Genomic DNA, 13,321 nt, shown 5'->3' with positions numbered 1-13,321 from the left:
TGGCGTATGGTCTGTGTACTGACAGGCTGATCCCCAGCCCCTTGAACCTCTGCAACAATGCTGTTGGTCGACCATGGCGAGTGGAACCTGTCCTGTTAAACCGCTGTATGGTCTTGGCCACCGTGCTGCAGCTCAGTTTCAGGGTCTCGGCAGTCTTCTTATAGCCTACGCCATCTTTATGTAGAGCAACAATTCTTTTTTTCAGATCAGAGAGTTTTTTGCCATGTTGAAATTTCAGTGACCAGTATGAGAGAGTGAGAGCAATTACACCAAATTTAACACAACTGCTCCCCATTCACACCTGAGACCTTGTAACACTAATGAGTCACATGACACCGGGGAGAGAAAATGGCTAATTGGGCCCGATTTGGACATTTTCACTTAGGGGTGTACTCACTTATGTAGCCAGTGGTTTAGACATTAATGGCTGTGTGTTAGGTTATTTTGAGGGAAAAGCAAATTTATACAAGCTGTACACTCACTACTGTACATTGTAGCAAAGTGTCATTTCTTCAGTGTTGTCACATGAAAAGATATAATAAAATATTTCCAAAAATGTGAGGGGTGTACTCACTTCTGTGAGGTACTATAGTCAAACCAAAAATTATTCAGACATTTTTGATATATTTTTACAGGTGGGTGCAGGACACTGTAGTTAATTTATGTAAGTGAGGATAGCAAAATAAATTAAACTGTGACATATTATACCCAAAAATTCTTCATATAGTGGCCTACCAGTAACATTTGGAACCAAAAGTTATTCAGACACTTTGACCTGTGTTATTTGACCACTTTGCTTAAGTGTTATCTGACATAATTAAGATTAATTTATATATACAGCTATGGAAAAAATTAAGAGACCACTCCAAGTTCAGAAATCAATGTTAAGTGGTCTCTTAATTTTTTCCATAGCTGTATATATATGACCAGAGTATAAATTCTCAGAGGTCTGTATTTTAGTAAATATGGGCCTTGGAAAAGGCTAGCTGATTTTATTGTGCTTTGACAGTTCTAGTGTGGACAACAACATGCATGACACTTCTGCAGGCTGCATACAGTACAGTCCAAAAGTTTGGAACCACTAAGATTTTTAATGTTTTAAAAAGAAGTTTCATCTGCTCACCAAGGCTACATTTATTTAATTAAAAATACAGTAAAAAACAGTAATATTGTGAAATATTATTACAATTTAAAATAACTGTGTACTATTTAAATACATTTGACAAAGTAATTTATTCCTGTGATGAATTTTCAGCATCGTTACTCCAGCCTTCAGTGTCACATGATCCTTCAGAAATCATTGTTATATGCTGATTTGCTGCTCAATAAACATTTATGATTATTTTCAATGTTGAAAACAGTTGTGTACTTTTTTTTCAGGATTCCTTGATGAATAGAAAGTTCAAAAGAACAGCATTTATCTGAAATACAAAGCTTCTGTAGCATTATACACTACCGTTCAAAAGTTTGGGGTCAGTAAGAATTTTTATTTTTATTTTTTTTTAAAGAAATTAAAGAAATGAACACTTTTATTCAGCAAGGATGTATTAAATCAATCAAAAGTGGCAGTAAAGACATTTATAATGTTACAAAAGATTAGATTTCAGATAAACACTGTTCTTTTGAACTTTCTATTCATCAAATGATCCTGAAAAAAAATATTGTACACAAATATTTTGTACAATTGTACACATTAAATGTTTCTTGAGCAGCAGATCAGCATATTAGAATGATTTCTGAAGGATCATGTGACACTGAAGACTGGAGTAATGATGCTGAAAATTCAGCTTTGCCATCACAGGAATAAATTACTTTGTGAAATATATTCAAATAGAAAACGTACTCGGTTACTAACGTAACCTCGGTTCCCTGAGATATGGAACGAGTACTGCGTATGGGGGAAAAGTTTTTCCCTTTTTCCCCGCTACTGAAGCCTTTTCAATAACGCAGTGTAACTGCACCGTCATTTGTTCACTCATAGACAAGTTGTTGAACCAATGGTGGCGCGGGTCAGCTGCGCGGCCTATGAGAAGAGAGCGCGCGAACATTCCCGCCAAAAGATGCGGGGTAATGTGCTATATAAGCGAGCGTTTCGCCATAGGCCATCAGGCAATATCGACTGAAGCGACGACCTAAGTCGCAGCCTCGTGGCACGGCAAGTAACGCAGTACTCGTTCCATATCTCAGGGAACTGAGGTTACGTTAGTAACCGAGTACAATATTTCACTCGTACTGCGTATGGGGGAACAATATCAACCGCGCCGTGCCACGGCTGGGGAACGACAGAACTTGACCAGACGCCATTAGGGGGGGGACCAAGGACAAGTGAAGGCCGAAGCCGCCGTTACCCTGTTACACTACAAAAGAGAGAACTCCTGGGTTTGTGCAAAAACCGGAACACTTAGAGGACCACGAATTTACACTGAAAGGACACGAGCATGTAAGGTCGGAACGTCCAACTGGTAGAATCTGACAAAGGTGGACGGCGAAGACCAGCTGGCTGCTTCACAAATGTCTTTGATTGAGACTCCACTGGACCAGGCCCACGACGAAGCCATGTCTCTAGTGGAATGGGCCCTAACTCCGATGGGGCAAGTAGCGCCCACAGAGGAGTATGAAAGAGCTATAGCGTCAACGATCCATCGTGATAGACGTTGTTTCGAGACCGGGGACCCTTTGGTGCGACCACCGAAACAAACAAATAGCTGATCAGACTGCCGGAAAGGCTGTGATCGCTCAATGTAGACGCATGAAGCCCTAACGGGGCATAAAGTTTCCAGCTCTGGCTCGTCCGATGAACGGGGAAGCGCAGAGAGTGAAATCACTTGTGCTCTGAACGGCGTTGAGAGCACTTTGGGAACGTAGCCAATTTTTGGTTTCAAAATGACCATGGAGTCGTTTGGACAGAACTCAAGGCATGCAGGGCTCACCGAGAGTGCCTGCAGATCGCCAACTCGCTTTACTGATTCCAGAGCAAGTAGTAAGGCAGTTTTGAGTGTTAACACTCTGAGATCTGAAAACACGCCGGCACGTTTTGCAGGTTTTTTTTCACATTGCAGCAAAACAGACTTAAAATACTCCGTCATTTTTTGTCATAGAGACATAAGTAATATATCAATTGAAACTATAGAATATCTTCTTTTATTTATATACACTCAGAGTAAAAACAATATGTTGTGCTTTTTGTAAAATAAAGAAAACTAACATGATGCGTAATTTCTCTGTTCTTCTCTGAACGAAATCCAATCTGATAGTTCTCAGAAAATTAACTGTAACTTAGTGAATACTAATCACAGAAAAATGACACTTATGTCTAAAAAAAACGTTAAGATGTCAGGTTTAAAATCATGTAAGTCAAGTCGAAAACAAACCTTCTGTGTTTATGTAATCTGTATGAAAAGAGAGCCATGTCAGAAGTCTGTGATTCACCTCATTATCCGCTAATTCGGCCACGCCCACGGAGCCAGCGTTATTCAGACGCAAATTCAAAGGCAATACATGCATTCATCATCTCAATCGTGTATTTATTGTCTTGAAAAGTGTTTATCTGGATGTAAAAGTCATGGTTAGTGAGCTCTAGAAGACATGCAGTTAGTTCCTGTTTTCTTTTCTTCTATAGATGAATTTTAGATGAGTTTTTGTTTCTTTAGCGCCCTCCGGCTGCAGTATGTATTGGAAACTCCATTCATGGAATAGCCTCTTCTTCTTTTAGATGAATTTGTGGACTAAAAATGCAGAGAGCGCCCTCCGACTTCAAGGATGAATTGAAAACACCAGTGCTCATAGTAATGACAGTGAATATTAAATAAAAATAACTCCTCTGTATAGAAAATTAACATAAACATATGAGAATCCAATATTTCTCCAAATGTGCATGCTTTTAAACTAAAAGCCTATATTCAGACTCTTTGCATCACAGAAATACATTATATTTTATAGTATAATATAAAACCATTACTTTATATTGTAATAATATTTTTCTGTATGTTTCATATATCATGATGAGCTTGAGACATCACAGAAGGTTTTTTTCACAGCCTACCTGACTGAAATGCCTCATTAATATGCAAGTCATTTCAGCTCATTACTATCCAATTCTTTTGTCTTCTCAGGTGAGAATGGCCCATTTTCAGTGGTGATTCACGCCTCCTCGCATACTGTGTTTCTTGGCAAAAAGTGTCTTACAAAAACTAAATCAATATATTGTTTTATATGAAGGAATAGGCAGCATAATTTTTTACATAATTTTGAAGCAAAAAGCAGTTTACAACCTCCAATTGTAAAGTATTGTAAACACAGATTTACTATACTTTTTTTGGCCTTATTTCAATGACTTTTTGTTTTTTCAATAACCACGCATAAATGTTATTCCTTCAAAAACACAAACATGTACATACATGTTCCTCACATATTATTGTAGCCTAGTTTGTGCTGAATACAGTGTAATGACACTTTTGTCATTAATATGTTTATGAACAACTGAAAAAAGCACAAATGTCAGGGCATGTCAAAACTTCTCCAAGCCCAAAATCACCCTCAGACTCCAGAGCGTTAAGGGTCTGAGGCCCGCTAGATGCAGTGGCTCAAAAGGAGGACCTTTAAGAGCTCTGAGGACCACGGAGAGGTCCCAGGGGGGAACGGTGAGGGGACGAGGAGGATGCAATTGCCTAGAGCCCCTCAGGAACTTAATGACCAAATCGTTCCGCCCTACTGATTGTCCAGCAATGGGCAAGTGAAACGCTGCAATAGCTGCTACGTAGACCTTAAGCGTAGAGGGGGCTCGTCCCAACTCTAAACGCTCCTGGAGGAAGGTCAGGATGGAAGAAACTTCCCATCCTTCCGGGTCGATGTTGCGTGTGGAACACCAGCTAACAAAGACCGACCACTTCTGGGCGTAGAGGCGTCTTGTAGACGGGGCTCTCGCCTGTGAAATGGTATCTAGCACTTCCTTCGGAAAGTCAGATGATTCCTGTCGAGAATCCACAGATGTAGAGCCCAAAGCTCCGGCTGCGGGTGCCAGATTGTTCTGTTCGCCTGAGAGAGGAGGTCCCGTCTCAGGGGGATTGGCCATGGGGCTTTTGTGGAAAGCCGAAACAGCTCCGAGGTCCAAATCTGGCTCCTCCAGAGTGGGGCCACTAGCAGAACTCTGTGCTCGTCCTCTTTGATTTGCCTGATAACCTGAGGGATCACGGCGATCGGAGGAAAGGCATAAAGAAGGGTATTGGGCCACATGTGGGCCAACGCATCGTCCTCCTTCGAATAATAGGTTGGGCAATGAGAGTTGTCTTCTGAGGCAAAGAGGTCCACCTCCGCTCTCCCGAAGAGCTCCCAAATAGTGAGAACCGTCTGGGGGTGGAGCATCCACCCATCTGAGGGAACGTTGTTCCGAGACAGCATATCTGCTCCCAGATTGTTCTTTCCGGGTATATGAGTCGCTCTGAGCGACCGAACCCTTGGGGATGCCCATTCCAGAAGGCTTTTCACCAAAACGCATAAGCAGCTGGAGGAAAGACCTCCCTGGCGATTTATATAGGAGACCACTGTCATACTGTCCGACTGGACTAAGACGTGGCGATCCGTCAGATGAGCCCGGAAGGCATGGAGGGCTCGTGCCACTGCCAGCATTTCGAGGCAGTAGATATGTAGGTGGCTTTCCTCGTGTGTCCACGAGCCGAAGGACGGACTGCCCTCGCACAGAGCGCCCCAACCCGAGTTGGATGCGTCTGTCGAAAGTACCGTTCTTCGTGATACCGCCTGAAGGGGTACTCCGAGTGAGAACCAAGTGGGGTTCATCAAGGGCTTCAGGGCTGCCAGACAGGCCTGATTGACCTTGAGGCGCAGGCGACCGTGGCGCCAAGCGTAGGGAGGTACCCGAACCTTCAACCAGTACTGCAGAGGCTGCATGCGAAGTAGGCCAAGCTGAAGAACTGGAGAGGCGGAAGCCATGAGCAACCTCTGGAACAGCTTCAGAGGGAGGTAGGCTTTGTTCCTGACGGAGGCCACGAGCTGCTGAATGGCCAGAGCGCGCTCTGGCGAGACTACTGCCGTCATACGGACAGAGTCGAAAACTGCGCACAGGAACGGGATACGTTGAGTGGGAAGCAGCAAGCTCTTGGCTGGGTTGACCCTGAGACCCAGGCACTGTAAGTGGCTGAGAAGCACGGATCTGTGGTGCTCTAGTTCTGTGCGCGAGCTGGCTAAAATGAGCCAGTCGTCGAGGTAGTTTAAAACACGTATTCCCATCTGCCTCAGAGGGGAAAGGGCCGCGTTCATGCACTTCGTGAAAGTGCGAGGAGCCAGGGAGAGCCCGAAGGGGAGGACCGTGTATTGGTAAGCCACACCCTCGAACGCGAATCTCAAGAATCGCCTGTGATGGGGGGCTATCTGGATGTGAAAGTAAGCATCCTTCAGATCCAGTGAACAAAACCAGTCCTCGTGGCAAATCTGTGCGAGGATCTGCTTCAGCGTCAGGACTTTGAACTTTCGCTTCATGAGGGAAAGGTTCAGTAATCTGAGGTCCAGAATGGGTCTGAGACCACCGTCTTTCTTCGGCACCAAGAAGTAGCGGCTGTAGAAGCCCGACTCGCTCTCTTGGAAGGGAACTATTTCTATAGCCCCCTTTCTCAACAGGGTTAAAACCTCGGATCGGAGGACATGTGCGTCGTCCGCTTGTACCGAAGTCTGAATGACCCGGCCAAACCGTGGAGGTCTTCTGGCAAATTGGAGCGAGTAGCCCTGGCTTTTGACCTTCAGAATCCACTCTGACACGCCGGGGATGGCTTTCCAAGCCTCGGCCCGGGTGGCGAGAGGGAGAATAATATCGGATGACGGTCCGCTTAGAAGGGGGTCGAGCACCGTATTGGGTGGAAGAGGACATTTGCTCTTTTGTGAAATATTTAAAAAATGGGTCGCTGTGAAAACGGCGGTTGGTGAGGGTGCAGCACATGTGGGCCCTATTACAGCAGGTTGTGTTTCTCCTGCGCCCAGATATAAATGAGGCGGAGGGGAGTTTGCACGGGAGCGTTTTTGGGGGGGTCCGGACGCGGCGGGACCTGCCCCAATCCTCTTCCTTCTCAGACTAGGATGACTTAGGAGTCACAGGGTCCAGCACAATCCTGGGCCGGGGTCCCTGGCGCCTGGGGAAGGAGAAGCGCTTAGAAGGCCTGGGGCGGCTAGAGGCAGAAGCGGAGCTAGAACGTTTCGGCAAAAAGTGTCTCATAGCCTGAGAGGACTTCTGCGCCGCAGTAAAGCGTTCTGTGAAACCCTCCACCGCGGGTCCAAAGAGTCCTGACGGGGACACGGGGGCATCCAAGAAGGCCGTCTTGTCCTGCTCCTTGATCTCCGTCAGATTCAGCCACAGTTGGCGCTCCAGCACAACAAGGCTGGCCATTGACCTGCCAATGGCCTGGGCCGTGGCCTTCGTGGCCCGCAGGGCTAAGTCAGTAGCGCTGCGGAGGTCCTTAAAGGCAGGCGCATCAATACCGGACTCGTCCAGAGAGCGGAGGAGTTTGGCTTGAAAAACCTGAAAGATGGCCATAGAGTGAAGTGCTGAGGCGGCCAGGCCCGCTGAGGCGTAGGCTCTTCCTGCTAGGGCGGAGGTGGTCCTGCAGGGTTTGGGCGGAAGGGCTCTCTTGGCTTTCCATCCCACGGCCGCGGGAGGGCAGAGATAAGCGGCCACTGCTTCGTCCAGGGGCGGCAGGTGTTCGTACCCTTTTTCCTCCGCGCCGTCCATGGGCGGTGAGGGCCAAGCGGTGGGTTGTGTGTAGGCGGGCAGAGTAAGGGGCGCGCCACGACTTTGTCAGCTCCTCGTGGACTTCTGGGAAGAATGGGGTGGAGCGCTGGCGAGGGGCCTGGTGGCGGCCTGGAAGAAACCACTCGTCCAGTCGGCTCCGCGATGGCTCCTCTGGCGGAGCCCAGTCGAGGTCCAGTTCCTCTACGGCCTTAGACAGGATGCGGAATAACTCGGCGTCCATGCCAGTGCCGTGGTCAATAGGCTCCAATGAAGGCAGCCCACGCTTCATGTTCAGAGGCTGCCATGGATAAGGAGTCGAAGAGCGGCTCCTCATCCGATCCACCAAAGAAGACGAGGTCGCTTGCATCTACCGAGGGACGCTGGTCTGGGCGGGAGAATGAGACGGGGGTCTGCTCTCTGTGGGGAGAGGGCGAGGCACGCGGGCGTTGGGCCGATGTGTGCTCGCCCGTCTCCATGCGCTGAACTGTTCTGCCCCGCGGTCTTTTCCTGGCAGGCGCGGGAGACGGGAGGGCATGAACGGGGGGTCGCTCTCGGAGAAGAAGGCGACCCGCGAGCGCAGAGACGCTAAACTCATGCACTCACAGTGTGGGCATGAGCCGCCGGCAAGCGCGTCATCTGCGTGGGCAACGCCCAGACATCCAACTCACTCCCCGTGTCCGTCATCTTCGTGCAGCGGGGCTCTGCACGTAGCACAGTGGTGAGGCATTGAAAAATGCCGGTAGCGCCGTGAAAACGGCGATTGGGAGGCTCTTTAAAGGCGATTATTACCCCGCCCCTTTTGGCGGGAATGTTCGCGCGCTCTCTTCTCATAGGCCACGCAGCTGAGCCGCGCCGCCATTGGTTCAACAACTTGTCTATGAGTGAACCAATGACGGTGCAGTTACACTGCGTTATTGAAAAGGCTTCAGTAGCAGGGAAAAAGGGAGACTTTTCCCCCATACACAGTACGAGTGAAATATCGAAAGGGAACAGTTATTTAAATTGTAATAATATTTCACAATATTACTGTTTTTACTGTATTTTTAATTAAATAAATGTAGCCTTGGTGAGCAGACAAAACTTCTTTTAAAAACATTAAAAATCTTAGTGGTTCCAAACTTTTGGACTGTACTGTATTTCTCTGTCACTCTTTTCATAGCTTTTGCTGGCTCTGAAACACTTGCTTGGTATTTCTTCTGCTCTTTGTCTGGCAAAAAATTCACTCATCACTTAATGAAAGCTAAAAAAGAGAGTGTATTTGTGTGTGTGATTTGTGTGTGTCAGTGTATGTGCACACTGTAGGGTTGCGGCCACTGGGCTTCAACAATATTCATAGATCTAGCCTATGTGATGTGGTTGTGTATGATTTCGCAATAGGTTTAAAATCGGGCAGACTTCCCAAATTTTTTAAGCATGTTCGAAAATGATCGGGAGACCGGGAGGTGCTCGGCTTGGCTCGTAATCCCTCTCACACAATGTGAGCCGTGACCATACGAGCATCAATGATTTCCACATGATTTCTCCCGAGAGAAAAAAAATCACCTGCAAGCTTGTACAACAGCAAAAATCGCATTGTGTGCCCGGTTTAAAGTTTTTTTAGTCACATTTCAGTCATTTTTTATATATGGCCCTCTTTTTTTTTTGTTTAGTGTCTTTGCATGTGACATGAGGACATGAGGTTGTATGTTTGCAGTTGTGTCCAATATAGTTTCTATCTTAGGACAATTAGAGCAAAAGTGCGGATGTGACTATTAAAAGGCTAAAGCATACGTTGCTGCTTTAAGAGCGTTAGCAGCTCGGGGGGGGGGGGGGCGCAGCTGAGCAGCGACATGTGAAGACGTGTTCTTGTGAGCTCTGCTTGGATTGAACATTTATTTAATTTTCCCACTCTCCTTTTCGTTCTTTTCGGTGCAAACCTGTCTCTAGTGTGCCTAGGTCTTCGAATTAGTAGAATTATTATTATTATTATTATTATTATTATTTATTTTATTTTTTTGTTTAGTCCAAGGCTGCTCAAAATGCCTAAATCACACAAGCCGAGGCCAGGGCCTGATGCCCCAGACTTGCCTGATATGGATCCGCCCGTGGAGGTGGGGTCAGGGTCGGATCTCGGTGCAATTATGGCTGCCATAAAGCAAACGGAGCAGAATGTGCTAGTCAAGATCGACTCGTCTGTGATGGCAGCTGCAGGTGAATTACACAAGAAAATTGACAACTTAGCGAGTGATTTAAGGACAGAAATCCTGAATGTGCGTGCAGAGTTTGCGAAGGTTATTGAAGAAATACAGAAAGAAAGTGCCACATTATCAACCCGCATTGATGATCTTGAGGGGGAAGCTAATGGCCAGGCTAACCGTGTTATAGCACTTGAAGCTCAAGTTGATACGTTATCTACTCAAGTTGCCCGGTTGGTAGATAAGACCGATGATCTGGAGTCACGGCAGCGTTAATAAGTGCAGACTAATCGGTGTTGAAGAGGGATTCGGAAATATACGACCGGAGAGAGCCGTGGCTGAACTGTTAAAGGAAGTGCTAGCCCTCGACTATATGCCGACGCTTGATCGGGCGCATAGGAGCCTGCAGCCGAGGCCAAAGGATGGGGGTGCCCCGAGACCAATAATCATCAAGTTCCACTACTTTCAGGAGAAAGTGGATGTTCTTCGGAAGGCCATGGGAGCAGGTCCCATCACTCACAATGGGAAGCGTTTTTACATCTACCCAGATTACTCGGCCGCCGTCAGGAAAAAGAGAGCAGCCTTTACCGAGGTGAGAGGATTGCTTCGCCGGTGTACGGGCGTGAAATATGGTCTCCTGTATCCAGCTACATTAAAGATCACGGCCCCAGCTGGCGAGCAGATGTCTTTTGAAGACCCGATCAAGGCAAAGCACTACATTGAGACTAATTTGCGTTCACGGGAAACGGAGGGAGAGTGACAGTTAATTCACCGACCATAACAGGTATCACGCTGCATGTTAGCATTGCTGTAGTCTGTACAGGCTTTGACTGGTAAACGTCGCCACACTACAGTTGGATGCATTTTATGTTTGGACAATGCATAGCTTATTACAATATGTTGAGACTTTATGTGGTCATCATGTGGCCTGGAGAATATTTTATTTAAGAATATCTTCCTCATTGTTTCTCCCTTTTCTCTGCCACGTCAGTGTGGATAGCGCTTAGTCTCAATTTGTCACTATAACCCTTATGGTACTTTTATTTTTTTTTCTAATGTAGTTTGTTTAATTAATCCCATTATTACCACCAGTGTCATTAATTTTATTTGATTTTACTCTTTTCTTGTGGGAATTGTCTTCCAACTGTGAGTGTTTGAAACCGTATCAGCCTGTAAACAGATGGGTACCAGCATGCATGTAGCAATAATAGTGTTGAGATAAGGGTCCTATTACATTTTGTTCTACCCTTGCTGAGTTCATGTAAGAGTTGAAGTTAGTGTAAACGTGTTATATGCCTAGGAGAGAGAGGAGAGTTTTCAGGGCGGTCTCAGGTTTAAGGAAGACCAGCCCAGGGGCACAGGATGGTAAGAGGTTTATCTATGTTTATCTGTTCGTTTTTGTTAGTGTTGTTTTGGGTTTATTTGTGGTTTATGATTTGACTCAAACAGGCATTGAAGTACTGAGGTATAGCCAACATGTAGGACTGGTTCATTATCAATTGTGGCACTATGATTCTGGATAATGTAAATAGCCAACAAAAAGCGGTTTCATTTATTAGCTGGAACGTCAAAGGGCTGAATAATATGGTTAAAAGGAGTAAAGTATTTAGTCATTTGAAATCATTCAAACCTGATGTAATTTTCCTACAGGAGACGCACTTAAACATTAACTCCCATAAAAGACTAAGCTGTAAATGGATTGGACAAATATATCATTCTCGTTTTAACTACAAAGCCAGGGGAACGGCAAAACTAATTAGGACGGGGATTCCATTTGAACACTCTAAAGTAATATCAGATGCTAATGGCAAATATATTGTTGTAGTGGGCAAGCTATTTAACACACCATTAATATTCGCTAATATCTATGGACCTAACTGGGACAATGCACAATTCTTTCTTATTTTTTTTTCGACTCTCCCAGACCTTAACTCCTACAAGCTAATTTTAGGTGGAGACTTTAATTGTGTCCTCCATCCTCATTTGGACAGGTCAAGCGTAAGGTCGAACAATAAATTTTCGTCAGCTGCAGTGGCTATTAATTCTCTCCTTCATTCTTACGGCTTATCAGACCCTTGGCGTATAAAAAAATCCAACTACGAAGCAATTTTCTTTTTTCTCTCCTGTTCATCATAGTTACTCCAGGATTGATTACTTTATTGTCGATAACCAGCTATTACCCTTAATTTCCAGCACCAAATACCACAGTATAGTGATATCAGATCACAGCCCAGTACAGATGGATTTAGTTTTCCCAGGCAATGTAGCGCCCCAACGAACTTGGCGGCTAGGTCCCCAATTACTTTTATGTGAACACTTCAGAATATTTCTCAACAATCAGATCGACTTCTTTTTGGAATTTAATGACACTCAGGATGTGTCAAGGGGAGTTTTGTGGGAGTCTATGAAAGCCTATATTAGGGGCCAAGTTATTTCTTATGTGGCACATAGAGATAAGGAGCGTTCTAAACAACTTAAAGGACTGGCTGACAAAATTGCAGATATTGACAAGCGCTATGCTCTTTTACCTACGCCAGATCTTTTTAAGGAGAAATTATTGCTGCAAACAGAATTTAACACGCTTATAATATGGAAAGCCGAGAAAAATATTTTTAAATCCAGACAGGTATATTATGAGCATGGGGATAAGGCTGGGAGGCTCCTTGCACTACAGCTCAAACAGCAGTCGGCTGAACAAATGATTTCAGGAATTGAAATAGGTGCTGACTCGATATGCCACAATCCTCGAGTCATTAATGACCAGTTTAAACAATTTTATTCTACCCTATATCAATCAGAGGTGGGTAGTGACTCGTTAGAGACCTACTCATTTCTTGATTCGCTGGATCTCCCCAAGCTTTTTCCAGATGCGCAGTCATCTCTAGAACAGCCGTTGTCGCTTGAGGAAATAGCGAGTGCCATCAAGTTGTCTCGGACAGGAAGGGCGCCAGGTCCGGATGGTTTCCCCATGGAGTTTTACAAGGAATTCTCTTCTAAACTCACACCCATCCTGAAATCAGTTTATGATGAAGCTTTGGCTACTGGAAATCTGCCGCAGACGCTTACCCAGGCCACGATTTCAGTCTTACTAAAGAAAGATAAGGATCCTGTACAGTGTAGTTCATACAGACAAATAAGCCTTCTGTGCTGTGACTATAAGATTTTAACCAAAACTCTTGCACAAAGGTTAGACCCTATTATTTCCACCATTATTGATGAGGACCAAACAGGCTTCATTCCTGGACGGCAATCATTTTCTAATGTGAGAAGACTATTTAATGTGATATTTTCCCCCCATTCAACGATACATCCAGAAGTTATTCTGAGCCTTGACGCTGAAAAGGCGTTTGACAGAATCGAATGGACCTATCTTTTCGCAGTTTTAAAAAAATTCGGCATGGGGCCTACTTTCTGT

At 45.3% G+C, this 13,321-nt stretch overlaps 1 protein-coding gene across 9 annotated transcripts in view; it reads left to right on the top strand.

Annotated features, from left to right (window-relative positions):
• LOC137033848 (integrin alpha-M-like) overlaps positions 1-13,321 on the top strand; it is a 311,934-nt gene that overhangs the window by 82,743 nt on the left and 215,870 nt on the right. The window lies entirely within an intron of this gene.

The sequence above is a fragment of the Chanodichthys erythropterus genome, chromosome 13, assembly GCF_024489055.1.
Source record: "Chanodichthys erythropterus isolate Z2021 chromosome 13, ASM2448905v1, whole genome shotgun sequence".
Lineage (NCBI taxonomy): Eukaryota > Metazoa > Chordata > Actinopteri > Cypriniformes > Xenocyprididae > Chanodichthys > Chanodichthys erythropterus.
The sequence above is the reverse complement of the archived record's forward strand: the minus strand, read 5'-3'. Positions and strand labels throughout refer to the sequence as shown.